The sequence below is a fragment of the Felis catus genome, chromosome A3 (assembly GCF_018350175.1).
Source record: "Felis catus isolate Fca126 chromosome A3, F.catus_Fca126_mat1.0, whole genome shotgun sequence".
Classification (NCBI taxonomy): Eukaryota; Metazoa; Chordata; class Mammalia; order Carnivora; family Felidae; genus Felis; species Felis catus.
The window spans coordinates 90512019-90531021 of NC_058370.1; the positions used below are offsets into that span (position 1 = coordinate 90512019).

General features: G+C 44.6%; 1 protein-coding gene and 1 pseudogene across 8 annotated transcripts in view; one reads left to right on the plus strand and one right to left on the minus strand.

Annotated features, from left to right (window-relative positions):
- SLC4A5 (solute carrier family 4 member 5) overlaps positions 1-1070 on the minus strand; it is a 109640-nt gene extending 108570 nt beyond the window's left edge. For all 8 annotated transcript variants that reach the window (XM_045054425.1, XM_045054426.1, XM_045054430.1 and 5 more), the window contains exon 1: positions 924-1070. The gene's annotated coding sequence lies outside the window, so the exon portion shown is untranslated. The remainder of the gene's footprint in view (positions 1-923) is intronic.
- A 3326-nt stretch (positions 1071-4396) lies between these two features.
- On the plus strand, positions 4397-10649 carry LOC109498523 (annotated as a pseudogene).
- Positions 10650-19003: the final 8354 nt, after the last annotated feature.

Consider the following 19003-nt stretch of genomic DNA (forward strand, 5'->3'; position numbering starts at 1 on the left):
AGGGGGAGAAAGAGCATAGTTGGTGGGGTTTGTAGGATGTTCCTGAGAACATTCCTCAGCTCATTAACTCACAGCTCAGTCCCAAATCCCAGTAGAGTAAAAATACCCTTTCTCAGGGACAGAAGCCCACAAAGCTTAAGGGCTCAAGATTTCTAAGTTAGGATTTCATCAAGGGCTGGGTGACCCTTTCTTGGATACACATGGATCCCCAGGAGTCCTACAAGACTGCACAGTCTGTTACATCTAGGAAGACAGATGAGGACCGGCTCCCTGGTTTCTCATTTATCACCTGCCTCTAATTCCCTAGAGCCCAAGAAGCAGATCCTTGGCAAAGGATGCCTCCTTCGGGTGGGAACGCTTAGTTGATGTGGGGATTTTATACAAGTCTCATGTTTCCTGGACTCTTAGGAACCTCCAAGAAGATGCTGAAAATAACTCTTATTGAATTGGAAGAAGCTTGAAGTAAACACAGGACCAACCATTGTGACTTCCATGGCTGAAAAGCATGGATTTGAGAAGGGTAGTTGGAGCTCCATGCAGAGGATATGACTAGATTTAGATCTCAGCCCCTCAGTGCAGGTCTGACCTCACACAGATGCACACGCGCATGGATGCTCCCCTCTCCAAAGGTGGGGACAGGGGAACACAGAATAGCAGCACTACCGCAGGACAACCTGGTCATTATCTGACTTGTCTTTCGCTATGTTGAAATAGTTAAAAATTAATTTGAACATCAGGCTGTTCCTTATCTTTGCTCTCTAAATCTTGCACAGGCCTTTAGCAAAAAGCAGCAAAATTCTCACTTGACCTTCTGTGGGCTTGGAGATTCCTGCCTATTCTACTGGGTTCATTCATTCACATCCCAAAACCAGAACCTACAGTCAAGCTGTTAACTCCATATATTTAAAATCCACTCTACTCACCCAGGTGCACTGGCCTGTTGCTCTGGGGCCCTTGAATCCAATCCTTTAGGGTTGGCCTTGCAGTTGGAACCCACCCACCTCTCCTTCTTTCTGCCTCTGCTACTAACATAGTCCCTCCTCTATTGCCTCACAAACTATTTTAGAACAAAAGTCTTTGTCTATTCACAGACACTGTAAAAGTAACACTCATTTTAAGTTTTTTAATCTAATGTCTGTGTTTTCTGTAATTCTTATTGGTTTATCTAATCAGCGTGTCCTAGGGAGGTTTATTGTTGACGGTTTAGCTTGCCCAAGCACAATGAGCCTGCTCAGGCATTTACCCCAAGAGAATCAGCTCCTCTAAAAGAGATAATCCTCTGGGAAAATGGCAGATCTTTTGCCTCTTCTCTTCAGAGGCCTGAGGCTAAGGAGAACGTTCCATATCCCACAGCCCCTCCAGCTCTGCAAACCCCAATTCCTGACTCTTCAGAGAAGGATATGAACAAGAGAAATGAAGAAGGCATTTGAGCAAATCAAACCTTACAAGAAAAAGGTGTACTTTGTGATTTTCTGTTTTGTGCTGATTTTTGCCCTCATTTTAACTGCTTTGTAAGTAGGAAAGATATACTGAGGGAGCAATCGGTGGGAAGAGGACAAGACAGTGAGTGGGAAGTGAGGGAAAAGAAGCGGTAGTGGGGGCATGCACATGGTGTGGGGGAGGCACACAGTGTTGGAGTGAGGGCACATGGTGTTGAGGGGTGGACACACAGGGTTGGGGGGTATGGGGACACAGTGTTGGGGGATGTGGGCACACAGGGTTGGAGGTGGGCACACAGTGTTGGGGGGATGCAGGCGTGTATACAGGGTTCAGGGTGTGGACACACAGGGTTGGGCGGGTGTGCACACAGGGTTGGAGGGTGGGCACACAGGGTTGGGAGTGTGGACACAGAGGATTGGGGGGTGTACACAGGGTCGAGGGGTGTGTACACATGGTTGGGGTGTGGGCACACAGGGTTCAGATACAGACACAGCAGGTTGGGGGTGTGGGCATCCAGGGTTGGGGGTGTGGGCATCCAGGGTTGGGGGTGTGAACACAGGGCTTGGGGGTGTATACACAGGGTCGTTGGGTGTGGGCACACAGAATGGGGATGTGGGCATACAGTATTGGGGGGTGCAGGCACACAGAGTTGGCGGTTTGTGTACACATGGTTGGGGTGCAGGCACACAGGGTTGGTGGGTGTGTACACAAGGTTGGGGGTGCAGGCACATAGTGTTGGGGGCATACACAGGGTTGGGGTGCTGGCACACAGGGTTGGGGGTGGGCACACAGGGTCGGGGGGGTGTGAACATATGGTATCGGGGTGTGTACACAGGGTTAGGGTGTGGGCACACAGTGTTGGGGTGTGGGCACAGGGTTGGGCAGTGAGCACACAGCATTAGGGGGTGTGTGTACATAGGGTTGGGGTGTAGACACCCAGGGTTGGGGGGTATGAGCACACAGGGTTGGGGGGTATGGGCACACAGTGTGTGTGTGGGGGGGGATACAGGGTTGTGGTGTGGGCACACAGCAGTGAGCACACAGTTTTGGGGGTGTGGGTTGGGGGTGTGTGTACACAGGATTGGGGTATGAGTACACAGGGTTGGGATGTGGGCACATAGGGTTGGGTGTGGGTACATAGGGTGGGGGTGTGGGTACACAGGGTTTGGGTGGGGGCACACAGGGCTGGGGTGTGGGCACACAGGGTTGGAGGGTTAGCACACAGGAGGGGCGAGGAAGAGGAGCATGCTGAAATCTCCAGTGCTTAGGCATCTCTAGACACCAAGTGTTGGGCCTGGTGACACATACACCTTCCCTTATTTAACTCTCAATAGTCCTGCCAGGTAAGGATTTTCATCCCCAGATGAAATCTTGCAGATATGGAAACTGAGCCTCAGAGAGTGTAATAGTATGAGCCCATGGACTCATAGATGTAGGAGGAAGAGCCAGGGTTGGAAGCTCCATTAAAAAATGAACTCCACCCCTCTTCTTACTCAGGCCCTATTGTAGATTTACTGAAGGTCTTCAGACCCATATTTCAGGGTTTACCTTCTCTTTCAGATAGGAATTTTATCTTCTGGTATAAAGTCCTCCCTCTATTCCCAGCTCACTGAAGTTTCCCCCAATGGAAAAGCCACACATGTAGCAGACATATGGGCATACGTTTTGGAGACCATGTCTGAGCCATAATATTAACCCTACGTCCTAGTTTCTTTCCACAATCCATGGAATCAAAGACTAGCAAGACTAGGATAACAGATTCAGCTTGGTTTGTCTGACACTTTCCTGGTTTTAGCTCTGAAAGAACAACAAGCCAGGGGACCCCTCCATCTTGGGCACATCAGGATACCCTGGCCCAGAAGGTACAGTGTCCAGCCTCATGGAGTCTCTAGCACATCAGAAATTAGACAAAAGCACAAGCAGAAAAGTGCAAGGCCCCATAAAAAACGCACAAAGGGAAGGAGGGTTTCAGTAAGAAAAAAATCATATGTGTTTGGAGGACTGACTCATTTCACAAATGATCGTTGCTTGTCAGGGAGGGCCCAGGCCCTAGCTTAGGCCCTGTGTGTTAAAGAAACACTTCATGGAGAAAATGGCCTCAGAAGGACAGTGAAGGGAAAGGGTAGGGGTGGGATTTGGAACAGCAGAACAAGGGTGTATATGAGGCAGAGGGAAGAAGCTGTAAAAATAAAGACCTAACTGGTGGAAGAATGCAGTTTCCCTCGTACACAGTAAGTTTGGGGAGGAAAAGGTTTGGGCCATTCTAGGGAGAGACATAAATATCAGCAAATGTGTCTGAGCTCAAAGGAATGGGAAATGGGACTTTGTGCAAGAACGGAGTGATCGGACTCAGAGTGGATGGTAGCAGAGGGGCTAAGGCCCGTTGGGCTGTTACCACCAAGCGTTCTACTGAAACCCTTTGGTTTCCACCCACCCAGGTTTTGTTTAAATCATTTGGATATTTAGTTCAGATATTTTAGTTTTTTTATTTTAGTTTTTGTTTTTCACTTCATGCAGGAATTAGAGGGTGAGGTTCGCCCTGGGTTAGTGAGGGGACAGGAAGGTATGGGCAGATAGCTTTCCCTCCAGGATGCACAAAGGGGACAGGTTTGCAGGCTGAGGATCTTTCCAGATAAAAGAAATGGGGAGGGAACTGCCCTGGCAGCAGAGTGCTGTCCTGCTTGTGTCCAGTGTCCACCGAGAGTTCCCTGGAGCACTTGACTGTTCCTCTGTCCAGCTCTAATGCCACCTTCGCTGTCAACCAATGCACATTCTTATTTACATTTTTTTGGCTTAAAACAAAAAACGTTATTCCAAGAGTTCTTATTTACTTTGAGAGCGTTTCTGCCTTGTTGTAGAAAAACAGCCATTCGATTGCTGTGTGTGAACAAAGGGACAGGCACGGTGGACTGTGGGGCACACGCCCAAAGTGTCCCCACTGCCACTGGCTGCCACGATGCCCACTGTCTCAGAGCTGCAGAGTTTCCTACTCTACCTAATTCTCAGGTGACTCCCTCTTTTCTCCATGTTAGGAGGCAGATTCCTCAGCAAATGTGATGCAAGCATAGTCAATTGGTAGAACCCAGTTTATATCCAGAACTCTAACAGCAATGGATACTGAGAAATAAGGTTTGGGGCTTTCCAATCTGTGCAATTAGGAGAGTGAAAAGGAGGGGCGCCTGAGTGGCTCAGTCGGTTAAACATCCTACTTGATTTTGGCTCAGCTCATGATCTCACGGTTGGTGAGACAGAGTCCCAAGACAGGCTCTGTGCTGACAGCACAGGGCTTGCTTGGGATTCTCTCTTTCCCTTTCTCTCTGCCCCTCACCTGCTTGCTCTCTTTCTCTGTCTCTCCCAAAATAAATATAAACGTGAGAAAAAAATTAAATAAAAAGGAGGGCAAAAGGGATCTTAAGAGAGCCTATCCAAGGATGTACCAAAAGGTTTCTAAGTCTTTACCAATTGGTAAAGGTATATTTGGTCTTCCAATGGACTGTGTTTGTGCCATAAAATAGAACGCAAGGTAAGGGAGGTGTGAGTGAGAGGCATCCCCTCCCCTAGCTGTGCCCAAGCCTGGGTCATTCAGCCACAGGTAGGAAGCTGACTCTGCGAGAGCATGGCAGTCCCTCATGAACCACATGAACAGAGTGGGGCTGGAGGACTTTCCTGCCAAAGGGACAGGTGCTGGGTGTCAGATCCCAAAGAATCTACTGTATAGGAGTCCTCCTTACCCACGGTTTCACTTTCTGCAGTTTCAATTACCTGCAGTCATCCGTGGTCCAGAAGCAGGTGATCCTCCTTTATCAGCAGGTCAGAAGTAGCCTAACGGTATGTCACAGTGCCTACGTCTTTCACATCACTTCATCTCATCACGTGGGCCTGTTATCATCTCACAGCATCACAAGAAGAAGCGTGAGTACCATACCATAAGCTATTTTGAGAGAGAGAAAGACCACATTCATATGACTTTCATTATAGTATATTACTATAGTTGTCTTATTTTATTATTGTTGTTATTAATATCCTACTGTGCTTAATTGATAAATTAAACTTTATCATAGGTATGTTATATATAGGAAAAAACAGTATATACAGGGCCTGGTACTATCTGCAGTTCAGGCCTCCACTGGGGGTCTTGGAATATGTACCCCATGGGTAAGGGATAACTACTTGTTTTCCAGCACTGCTTTGGAATTTTTTTCCCTTTTCTTTCCTTTATTTCATTGAAAAAAAAAAGTAATTTCAGATGAACTTAGGGAGGGAAGAGAAGTAAATGTAAGAGTTCAGTTCATCTCGAACTAGAGTTTTTGATTCCTACTGAGGTTGACTTTTTTGCAGCTAATATGAAACAATTGGAGGTTTTGTGACTTGCTATTCACAGTTATGCTTATATCAGTGTGTTTCTCTTTTTTCTTATTTATGCATAATAATTATTTATCATCTATTGTAAATATTTTTCTGTATTTGTCATTTGTTATTCAATTTTGTCAGTGACCTTTCCTTCTTTTCCAGGAGGTCCAGTGCACGTGTGTGCGTGCATGTTTTAATGAGGTCAAATTTATCCATATTTTCCTTTAAGGTTTTAGTTTTGTTGCCAGTCTCAGAAACACTTTAACCACCACCAGGTTTATATACACCTATATTTCCATCTAGTTCTAAAAGCCATCTGACTTGAATTTAGTATATGGTGTAAGACAAGGATTTAACTTTATTATTGTTCCCCTGTGTTACATCACCATTTGTCAAATTATGTATCCTCCATCCACTAGTTTGAAATGCTGCTTTTATCACATCCCAAATGTTCCTGTGTGCTGAGTCTGTGCTCAGCCAACCATCCTGACAGCACGTTACACACGCAGTTACCTTTTGCTACCATCTGCTCTGCCCTCAAACCACTCTGCTCTGCATTTTGTTCCTACCATGTCACAAACATTTCTCTGGCAAAACTCATCATCAGACTCCTAATAGCCGAAGTCTGTGGATGCTTTTCAGGGCTTTTCTTGACAGGCCTCTCTGCTACCTTCGACATTGTTGAAAATTCCTTCCTTCCTGAAGTCCCTCGTCTCGAAGTGGTTTTGTTTGCCTGTTTGTTTTGGTATATTTTGGGACTTCTGATCATTAGGTATCTGCATCTTCATCTTTGCTAAATAATGACACAGTGTTTTGCAGAAGGAATGTGGTATGCATACCCCCACCAGCAGTGTGCAATGGTCTAATGGGATTATTCAAGGACAAGCATTGGTAGAGCTGGTATGGTCCAGATCTCTTGTCCCATGGCATTTGCTCAGTTCCCCCTTTGCACATTCACCCCACAAATCTCTGTCTTGTGAACTTGAGTCCTGCTGCTGGCCTAAGCCAGCCCCATGACCATCCCCACTCTCCCCACAACACAAACCAACTGTCAGCTTTAAAGGGTCACCTTCCTAAAACTGCATTTTTGCATTTTGTTCTCTGTTCCAAAATCACCAGAGGATTTCCAGGGCAGTCAAATGAAGTCTGAGCTCCTTGGATTGGCACCCAAGGCCTTTCCTTGCCAAACTTCCTTGTTCTTCCTAACACTTATTTTCCCCCACTCTCTACAGGGGAGCACTTGAATCCAGGCAAGGAGATCCATCCTGATCTGGGATTGTAAACCAGGACAGCCACTCTGCAAGAACAATGTGGAGATAGTTAATAAGGATGAAAATACACATACCAAATTAATGAAGTTTTGGGGTGATAGGGGGGTTCATGGGGTCTGTAGCCAACAGCTAAGAAAGAATTCTTGAAGATGCCTTTGGTGCAAAAATGGTGATTTTATTAAGGCATGGGGACAGACCCATGGGCAGAAAGGGCTGCACCGGGGGTATGATGGGTAACTCATTATATACCCTCAGGTTGGGAGGGGGTGAGGGATGAAGTCTCTAAGGTACTTTGGGAACAAGGTTTCCAGGACCTTGAGGGGCTAGCTGTTGCCAGGGAAACACCACTTACTACTGTTTAATAAAACCTCAGTCATGAGACCCTTCATATGCACATCAGGAGGCTATAAGCTTGGAGTATGATTGCCAGCATATATTTTGGGGCAGTTGAGAAAAAGGAAGTAGATTTACAGGATCCCTGAGGTTGGGATAATGTAAAGCTAAGATTCTCTTTTGCCCCTAGCAAAGTGTCATCCTGAGGTAGCTGAGCTCCTAGAGGGAGGTCACTCTGCAGGTTTCAAGGACCTGTCAGTGGGCTGTAGGCAGTAAAGAAATTCAATTTTTCATTTGCCTTAGTTTCCCACATTACCATGGCAAGCACTTAAACCCCTTTGCTTTGCTCTTGGGTAGCCAGGAGTGTCCGAGCAATATCACACATATTTTCCTGGGGTGGGGGGTGCTGTTAGCCTGTATTTTGCCCTCCACTTGCCCTCCACTCCCTCATCAAAATGACTAAGCAATTTCACTTTTGTACATGTGTACCAGGCCAAGTAAACAAGGATATTTACATCGCGTAGTTTATAGGTGCTCAAACTTGGAATCAACCCAGATGTCCATCAAGAGTAGAATGGATAAGTAAGTTCCAGCCTCTGCACCCCAAGTCATTCTATATCCCCACTGACCTAGTGTCAGGGCGGATGTTTCTTTTTCAGAAAACATGTCTTCATTTAAAACAGGAGCCCAAGGGCACTTGGGTGACTCAGTCAGTTGAGTGTCCAACTTTGGCTCAGGTCATAATCCCACATTCATGAGTTCGAGCCCTGCATCTGGCTCACTGATGTCATCGTACAGCCTGCTTCAAATCCTCTGTCCCCCTTTCTCTCTGCCCCTACCCCACTCAGGTTCTCTCAAAACTACATTTAAAAAAAAAAAAAAAAAAACAGGACTCCAACTACCTACTTTATAAAATAGTCAGGATTTTTTCCCACTGAAAAATGAATTTCCTATATCACTGTGTAAATATATAGGAAAACTCTAACAAGTTGTGGTCAACTACTTGTGTTTTATCATTGTATTAAGCATCTAAGTGCTCTTTTTCTTCTTTAATCCATTTTAAAAAGTTAATTTACAGTAAAATCCATTCTCTTCTGGCAGTCAGTTCCATGAGTGTTAACAAATATTTACAGCATTTTTTTTAACAAAGGAGTGTCCATATGGGTCTAAAGTAATTTATCTTAGATTTTGTCCACTGAGACTTTGGAAAACAAAGTTTGATTTCACAATTTGGTAGGCAAGCTGTATTTACTCCACAAGTTCACAAAACTTGAGTTTCACCTATTGGTCCTTGCTCAATTGTTTGCATAGGTTCTCACCATCTTCTAGAACAGCCAGTCCTGGGCTAGCTCTTTCCATTAAGATTAGAAGGGAAAACAGGCCTGGCTTTCAACTCTCTACAGAAACTTGACAAGCCATTGCTGCAGGTGAAGGACCCAGCCAAGGGTCTTCTAAACCAGGTGTTCTCAGCTGCTAAGTACCTAGGTGATCTAAGACTCCAGGAGAGGGTCTTCCATATCTGAGCTACCTTGTCATCTAGAAAGTGTCAAGATTTGATAACCTAGTGAACACTTGTCCTCTCACTTCTCCAAGAAAGGCAAGGAAACTTGGACCCTCAGTAGTCATACAGTTTTCACAGTACATTAAATCAACTAAGCTAACTGTTTAACCATAAGTCTACCATTCCATTTGTTTTGATATGATGCAAAAAAAAAAGTTTTTAAATTTTTCATTGATTGAAACCTAGAAATACCTGCATGTCATCCCGTCAAGAGACCAACTACTACCTCACCAATATTTTACCCCTCCCTACCCCAGTTGTTTTGACATTGTTTCTTCAACTGATGACTTCAAAAATGGGATGCTAAGCCTCCCAAGGCCATGGGATGCTGGCTTTGATGGCCAGCCCCTCTGGTGGGGTAGGAATTAACATATCTTACAAGTTTCCAGGTGGTGCTGGTGCTGGTGGCCAGAGAATCATACTTTGAGAATCACAGCTGTGATTTATAGGAAAAGCTAACAATTTATAGGAAATGTGAAAGGCAAAGGAACCTATTAACACCATGAGAATGTATTTTAAATTCAGACTCTGAGAAATAGTTCCTTTGACAAATAAATTATATGGAAAAATCAAGTAATAAAGAACCTAGAGAGGCACCTGGGTGGCTCAGTCAGTTGAGCATCTGACTCTTGATTTCAGCTCAGGTCATGATCTCACGGTTTTGTGGGTTGGAGCCCGGTGTCAGGCTCTCACAGTGTGGAGCCTGCTTGAGATTCTCTCTCTCTCTCTCTCTCTCTCTCTCTCTCTCTCTCTCTCTCTCTCTGTCTCTCTCTCTCTGCCCCTCCCCTGCTCACACTCTGTCTCTCTCAAAATAAATAAACTTAAAAAAAAAAAAGAAATTAAGAACCTAGAGATTAAAAGAGATTTAACAGGCATGGAGAGCAGGGCCAATATAGCAGCAAGGTGGAAATACAAGACTTGACCTGTGTATGAAGCTAGATGTCAACGTCTACCAGATTTTGCCCAGGGCCTCCTACAGCAGGTACAGGCTGGAATTTGGGCCGGCCTGCTTAGACTGGGCACCTCCAAATCACTTCAAAATGAAAGGTTGCCTATCAACTCAAGTATAAAATATCACAGGAGCTCCTTGCTTGGGGACCAACAAAAAACAGTATCTTACCATTGATGAGGAGGTAGGGGCAGATTCCAGCCTCTACTGTGTTCCAGGACTACACTGGGCATAGTGCTTTCATTGACATTTACTTCATAGATCAGGGTGATGCCTTTGACTTTAACATCCTTCTGCAAAATCACCTCAAGTAGGTAAAGCAAGTATCTAAGATGTCCAAAGAATCTCAAGAACTAGACATTCATCCCAAATTGGATCTGGGCTTCAAGGAAGGACAGATCACCAAGTTGAGTAATAGTAACATTGCAACCAAGAGATGATATGTTTCTAAGCCCGGGACTACTAAACTTAGGCACTGGGAGTTTAAGTTTACCCCTAGCCCCACCTGGAGGCAAAGTCACTATTTCCCCCTCCATCCTCAGAGGTTGCCACGAGCAGTCATGTTGCCCCCACCACCCATTCCAAATCTAACCATGGAGGCAGTGACATAGATATCCTAGGCTTCTCCCATTCTTGTCATAACACCAGCTCCAGTCTCTGAGAAATGACTTGGAGAGACTTTGGCACTGCTTCCAGCTCTGTTCCAAACCTGGCACCACAGCCATCCAACTAAGTCCAGGACTGAAGAGCCTTGGCAGAACACCAAGAACAGACTTGAAGAATAAAAATGACCTTGAGAAGATAGGATAGAAAACCCCGTGTTTGATGAAGAAAATGGCGGAGGTACAGAGAAGACTTTTTCTAAAGAATTGCAATATGTAATGCATTTGTTTGGTGGATGATCAGAATACTTTTTTTTTAATGTTTATTTATTTTTGAGAGAGAGAGAATCCCAAGCAGGTTCCACACTGTCAGTGCCAAGACCCATACGGGGCTCCATCTCACAAACTGTGAGATCACGACCAGAGCCAAAGTCAAGAGTCAGACACTCAACCAACTGAGCCACCCAGGTACCCCGGATGATTGGAATACTTACACTAAGACAGTGCATATTCTTGAAGACATTGCCATAGAGCTCATTCTGAAACGACGCACAAGGGAATGTCAAATGAAAGACAAGGTAAGTACAAGTTGAGGATTCATCTTTTTGATTTGAAAGGACCCAGGGAAGTTTGCTAAGGTTACTCGTGATTACTGTGAATGAAAATTTGAAACGAGCTGAAAAATAATTTGACAAAGCCTACTATGGATCTTGACACTTTTTGTAATTTATGAAGCTTCAGTGTCTTGTGTGGAAACCATATATAATAACTGAATATTTTCTACAGTAAGATCCGTGTAATTGAAAGATGGAGAGACAAAATTTTCATGTCTTCAATTTTAGAGTGATATTTGAGATTTTAATTGCCTGCTTTGATAATACCATACTTGAATTACTCATTGGGTTTTAATGACCACACAAAAGTTAAATTATCTTGCAAACCACACAGTTCCTTCTGACTTTTGACTATCTAAATGATGAAGTAGTACTTATATTAGATGACTTTGTGCCATTGTAAGCTATACTATAGCTATTTATTTTTATTTTTTAAGTGATTTATTTTTGATAGAGGAAGAACAAGCAGGGGAGGGACAGAGAGAGGGGGACAGAGGATCTGAAGCAGGCTCTGTGCTGACAGCAGAGACCCCACGTGGGGCTCAAACTCACAAACCTTGAGATCATGACCTGAGCTGAAATCACTTAACTGACTGAGCCCCTACTATAACTATTTAATGTTATCATATATTATATATAAATATGTAACTATTTAACCAGCTGCCCCTACTATAGCTATTTAATATGTGAAATCTAAATGTCACCTTTACCCTGTGATACCTGAACCCAAGTTCCTAGACAACAGTAATCTAACAGATTATTAAGGATACTAAATGTTTTAATCACTATAATGTACACCTGCAACTAATATCTAACTGGGATTTAAATAAAAAATTTAACAAAAGATAGTAAACTGGTTTGTGTTTCTCATAAGTAGATGATATGGGAATATAGTCTTTTGTACTACTGTTTATCTGCCTTAAAAGATAATTTTCTTCAGGGACACCTGGGTGGCTCAGTTGGTTAAGCATCTAATGCACTGGGTGTGGAGCCTGCTTGGGATTCTCTCTCCCCCTCCCTGACTCACACACATGCTCGCTCACTCTCTCTCTCAAAATAAATAAACTTTCAAAAAAAAAAAAAAAAAGATAATTTCCTTCCATGTCCTTTTCTTTTCTTTTTTTTTTTTTTTCAACGTTTATTTATTTTTGGGACAGAGAGAGACAGAGCATGAACGGGGGAGGGGCGGAGAGAGAGGGAGACACAGAATCGGAAACAGGCTCCAGGCTGTGAGCCATCAGCCCAGAGCCTGACGCGGGACTCGAACTCACGGACTGCGAGATCGTGACCTGGCTGAAGTCGGACGCTTAGCCGACTGCGCCACCCAGGCGCCCCTCCATGTCCTTTTCTTTAGATAGCAAGTGATTTTGGGGAGAAACTAAATTTCACGTGAATGCTTGTGTTGGAAGGCTTTTTTGACTTAAAAGCTCTGGGGCTTAGACAATAATATTTGTCAAGTTGTAGAACTCATTTTCCTGGATCAGATTAAAGCTTCTAAAATACATGTTTTTAGCAGTAGTTGGAATGGAATTGCTTAAAATGCTGATGCCAGAATAAGCATTTGGGGTAGTGTTTTATTAACATATTTGTTAGCACTTGTTGATTGTGAAAATGTGTACTTGATTAAAATCAAATATGGTTTATGGAAACCACTTCCTCAACTTCCTGTAGTTCAGGATATACATATTTTGTGTGTGTTTAGGTATTAAATTATTATTACACTCAAAATAAGGATTGAAATTACATTTAAAGAGATCAGTGAATATCACTATTTGTGAAATTGAGCATTTTGTGTGTTTATAAACAGTATAAACCAATAATTGGGAAATTCTACTTTCTTAACCTATTAATACTAGGAATAAAATATGAAAAATTAAACAAACAAAAAAAGGACTCATGACTCTGGAGACACAAATCTTTAAATTGGAAACCCTTCTCTGTCCCAGAACTAAAACTACTGGACAGTCTTTTTCTTAACTTTACCATTGCAAGCTGGTTTATGTAATTTGATATCATACTTGTTATGTTACTTGCTATGTATCTGCTGTCTCCTGCTCACTAACAAGGCGAGAATAGTGGGACTTACCATACCTGTGGCTTACTGTGAACGGCTCGGCAGCCCAGGGAGAAGTGACTCGAACGCCTATAAAATTCTCCACCTTCTAAATTCAAATTTTTTCAGTCATCTCAGACCCTCATATACCTCTTTGTGAAGTCCTATTTAGCAATTTCAGGAGACAAAAAATCTCTGCATTTCTTTCTCCCCTAAGCCAATTCTCTGAAAGTGGATAGAATGACCTGAGTGCTTATAAATCCAGAACTTGGGCAGGGATAGGGATGAAGAAAGTTAACCTTTCTTGACGCTGCTCTGTATCCTTCTTTACGCTGCTCTGTATCCTTCATCCTGCTGCATCTGCTGCATCCAGTGCTGACCGCAGCTCCATCACCTTCTTTACATTCACATGTCCCTTCCTATGGTAAAAGGTGGCAGCAATGGCATCTCCACTATCCTCTGTCGGTTGAAAAGCACAACATCTTTGGCCAGTAGGTATGGCTTGGTTGAAGGAAGTTCAAGGGGCTTCTCAGTTATATTCTACGGAAGTGTTTGTTTTCTTGTAGCCCCATCCTGTTGTCGCATGTGAAGCAAAGCTTCACTTGGTATTGGCCCCATCGTTCAATCAAAAGTCATGGGTTTGGAGTTTCTAACCTAACCTGTGGAGCAGAGAGTTCGAAAGCACTCAGCTCATGATCAATACCCACGTTGCCATACTGCCTGGGTATCTGGTCCCTTTCTGTAAACATTTTTTGGTGAATCTTGCAGTTCTTCAGTAGAAATATGTTACAGCATCATTTATAAAGTTGAAGGGCCATAGCTCCAGCTAATTGACAGGCTTCCCAAAGCGAAGGCTCTACTACCCAACACCTAGAGAACTTCAAAAGCAGGTTGCTGTCCCACCACTTTTCCTTCCCTCTGCCCCCTTTCCGTGTACAGTGCTGTGAGGAGGTTGTTCCTTCTCAGATGAATGGGGCCCATCAATTTGGTTAAAGGACAATCTGAAGATTGTCTGTTAAGGGGAGGGTGGGGTTGGAAGATATAATTTCTTAACACTTACCTGGATGCCCTTATGGACTAAATGTGTTCCTCAAAATCCATGCTGATATCTAATCCTTAATGTGACAGTATTTGGAGGTAGGGTCTGTGGGAGGTGATTAGGTCATGAGTGTGGAGCATCATGAACAGGACTAGTGCCCTCCTAAGAGGCCACAGAGTTTACTTACTTTCTGCCAGGTAAGGGTCTGAGAAGTCAGCTGCCTGCAACCAGAAGAGCACCTTCTCCAGAACCTCGTTCTGCTGGCACCCTGATCTCAGACTCCCAGCCTCCAGAACTGAGCGAGATCAATGTTTGTGGCCAATAAACCATCCCATCCATGGTATTTTGCTCCAGCAGCCCAGGTGAAGACTGAGGCTAGCAATCTGAATGGAGGAAATCCTTATATTTAGTTTCAACGTCTATGCTCTCTTGACTCTGCTTCTTTCTCTCTTCCCAACTTTGGGTCCATTTTGATTTCGTTGTACTCCCCTTCCGGCAGCTCTATGCTTGCAGAGCCATGGCAGGACATCTTTAAATTAACATTTTAAATAGAAAACAGGGGCACCTAGTTCGCTAAGTCAGTCGGGCATTCAGTTTTTGATTTCGTCTCAGGTCATGATCTTGCGGTTCATGAGATGGGAGCCCCATGCTGGGCTCTGTGCTAACAGTGCGGAGCCTGCTTGGGATTCTGTCCCTCTCTTCCTCTCTCTTCCTGCCCCTCCCCCACTCACACATGCACGCTCGCGCGCTCTCTCTCTCTCTCAAAAGAAAAAAAAGAGAAAAAAGCCTAAAAGGAAACTCTCCACAATCATTAGTGACTAAGTACTGGGAACCTATGTTCTCAATCTTCCTCCATGTTACGTTGTTTGTGTTCTCAAGATGATAATACGTGTATAAATTGCTGACACATTAAAAATAAAGTTTAAAGTATATACATATAAAGCATATATAGGTGCAATAATGGTAATTTAGAGTAAGGGACTCAAGAGACAACTATTTGTAGTGTGCTGTCTTTCCCTTGAACCTTACCCAAATATACATGCTATAAAACAAAACATTTATGATACAATCAGGGAAATTTGAACACTGGATATTTGATGAAGTACAGTTTTGGGGCACAATAATGGTATTGTAGTTTCTTTTTTTAAAAAGAACTATCTTTTAGGGATACTAAAATACTTTGAAATGAAATGGTAAGATGATGCCCAGGGTTTGCTTCAAAACAATCTGGGGGGAAAGAAGAGTGAAGGAGTGTAGAGGAAATAAGAATGGTCATGAAATGGTAAATACAGGCAAATGGAGATTCATTATACCCTATGCTCTTCATTTGAATGTTAAAATTTCCCATAATAAAAAGTAACAAAACAAAACACAGAGTGACAGACATATATTTACTCCGACACCAGTTATTTAAACAAGACGAGTCCAGGTCTCACTCCCAAACTCCCCAGGCTTCCGAAGAGGAATGGAAGCCAAACGTCCCAGGCCACCCCTTTGAGCACCTCAGCAGTAATGGCCATCTGTCCCTGGGAGCAGCAGTGCCAGTCTCAGCTTGCACATGTGGTAAAGATGAAAGAAGCCTGGATGAACGACATGTTTCTCAACATACATATTGGAGAGAACTACATGGATCACAACACCCACAGGAAGGTAGGAGGAACCCTCACCCTCAGGTCCCATGTTCTCCAGGTGCCCTGGGCCTACTTGACAGGGGTAAAGTTATTCCATCCTCTGAAGCTGCCCCAGTTGGGCACCTGGAGCTGTGGAGCACACGTGCTCTTGGTTCACTTTCAGCTCCAAGGCTGGGTAGGGCACAGTCGGCTCTGGGGCCTTGCACGTTTCCTAGGATTAGCCAGCAGAGACTCAAGTCTCCGTACTGCCTCCATTCCTGCTCCCCACTGTGGGGTAGCACAGACAATGGGAACCAAGCGAGCAAATTCAAATTGGGGTGGGGAGGGAGAATGCCACCAACCTTTGATTCTCCTTCAGTCTTGGCCTGCTAAGAGTAGGAGGAAACAGTACCTGGACGGCAGAAAGTAAGATGGTAACAGACCATGAAAACAAGCTAAAAAGCTGAGCGCCAAGGACTGCCTATCCCTTGGGACCCAAAATATGATTATTTGTGTCATAAATGTATGTCTTAGGAACATGGCTACTTGTATTTCATTTATTCAGTTTCAGCCTCTCCCAAATATCCTTTTTTATTGAGTACCTGTGTCAAACATGGTATCTCATTTAATCTTCCCCTAGAAATTACCTGTGGAAGGAATACCACCTGAGGAAGGTGCTATTAGCCTCAGTACAGATACAGAAACTGAAAAGAAGAGCTTAAGCAACTTGCCCAAATTCACACAGCTTATAAGAGGAAGAGCTGGGATATGAGCCTTATTCTTACTTCACAAAGCTGCTATGTTGGGGAAATTGATGTTGACCCTAGGAATCTGCCCAAGAAAACCCCAAAAAGAGAGGGGTTCCTAGGTGACAAAATTGAGACTGTTTATACCCTGCCCCTGCCAATCGCCAGCCAGTCTGCCTGGTTCTCATGGCACAACTGGGAGTTGAGTGGATGCATCAAAGGAGGTTCTTCCCATGCTGTGCTCCATCCTTGGTACGGGGTGCCTCATTAGGCTTCTCTACCCCATCATCACATCCCAGTTTCCAGAAACTTCTTGGGCCCCATGAGGAGCTCCCATTACCATCTGTAGTGATGCTTGCCTCAGCTTCCACGATTGAACACTGGGACACAGTGCACACACGCTGCTCTCTCCCCTTTCTTGCCACCATGCCCCAGTTTCTGCTCCCTCTATCCCACCAAGACTGCTCTGGTCAGCTCATCAGGCATCTGAGAATCAGGTGCTACTTTCCAGAATGCAGCCCACAGGACCTCTGAGCTGTATCAGAGCCTGCTGACTACCTCTCCTCCTTGGCCTTGTGACACTTCTTCTGGGGACCTTTCTCCAATGGATGCTCCCTTGAGCTCCACTGCAGGCTCTGTAACACTCAGGACTGCCCTGGGCTCTTGCCTCCCCCTGCCCTGGACACTCTCCTCGGGTGACTTGAGGCCTCACCTGATTTCCAGGCCTTCAGTTGCTTGCTCTGCCTTGACCAAGTCCTTTGGGCCAGTGCCTTTCTGCTCACCTCACTACTTCAGGACTTGGATGGCGGCAGGGCATGGGATCCGGCTTTCCTGGTGGCCAAGTAATGCAATCCCAGCAAGTGAGGGAGGGAAAACTTGGAGCAACAAAAGAACACAGGAGGAAGAGGAGGTGAATCTGCTCTCCATCCTTCCATCAATCCCAATGGAATGTTCCAGCTGGGCACAGTGTTTCTCAACAGTCTATCCAGAGACGGTACACACAGGCAAGGAGTTAGCTGTGTCTTTGTGAAGCAGCGGCCAACTCCTAAAAACATACCTCATTTCTTTTTCTTCCCTGCCTAGCTTCCCTCAATCCTCTTCCTCCATCTCAGTGCTTGGAGATTGCAGCTGCCTTAAGCACTAGCACTTCAGCTTTGCCTCCGGCTCGATTTTCTGAGGAACCTGAACTAAGACACTACACCTCATCCAAATCTCCAACCACCAATGACACAGCTCGTTCCCCTACCTGTATCTCCAACCTAGACTTCCCTAAGCTCCAGACCCAGCTGGCTCCAACTGCCAATGGCCATCTGCACTCGGGCATTCTCACAAGCACCTCAAACTCATTTTCAAAATGAAACTCACAGTTCTCTTCCCCAAACATGTACTCTTCTCCTGTATTTGGGGGGATGAAGAAATAAAAGACATCTTGTTGGAACTCTCAGTTTGTCTAAAGTGAGCGACAGATGGGTTAACTAACGATTACAATGGAAAGAGAGGCTTCCTGGCATAAAGCAGTGTTGCAGGTGTGTGTGCTGGGGAAGAGAAGAAAGCCTGCCTTGCACCAGGCACGGTGCTAGAAGCCCATGTGCATTATCTCATTTAGCCTTCACAGCAACCCTGTGATTCAGAAACAGACTAAAGATTAGAAACCTTGCCAAGTAACAAAACAACTAAATCCAAGCACACCTGGAAAAAAGGTTCATATTCTCTGCTCTGTCCAGAAGAGGAGCACCTAAAAAGCAACAGGAATTGGAGATTCCCTAAGGTGGCAATGTCAGAGTGGTCTTAATACATGAACAGGATGTCAGCTGAGGCGGGATGGGGGCAGGGAGGTGGAGCAGAGGGCAGGAGGGGGCTAGCATTCTGAGCAGTGGAAAGGAGTCTGAGAGAGCACAGGGTGGCAAAGAAACGGTAGGGATTCACTAAGGCTAGACCACAAGGCACATGTGGACAAGTAGACCCACAAGAGGATGGAGAGGTGGGCAGGACCCAAATCATAGACAGCCTATTCTAGTAGGTGTGCTATTCTAGTGAATTCAAATTTTATACTCTAGATACTTAGAGAAACTATTTCAGGGTTTTATCTAAACTTTACATTTTAGTTGGAAGAATCATTTCAGGATTTAAAGCAAGGAATAACATGGCCCAGTTTGCATCTGGAAAGGTCCCTCTGCCGTCAACAGGAACTGGTTGAGAGACACATGGAGGTTGGGTAGCTGAGCCTAAGTCCCAGCTCTCCTAACTGAAGATGAACTTAGGTGCCAAGCCCTTGGTCCAGCCCTTTCTCCCTTGTTCACAGTAACTTACTGCACGTGAACATTCTATCGGTCTCTCAAATTCGGCACAGCCAAAGCCTCCTCAGCATCCCTTCTTCTCCACTCCCACTCTGAGCTGAAAGGCCCAAGTCCCACTCCCAACAACACACAGAAAGC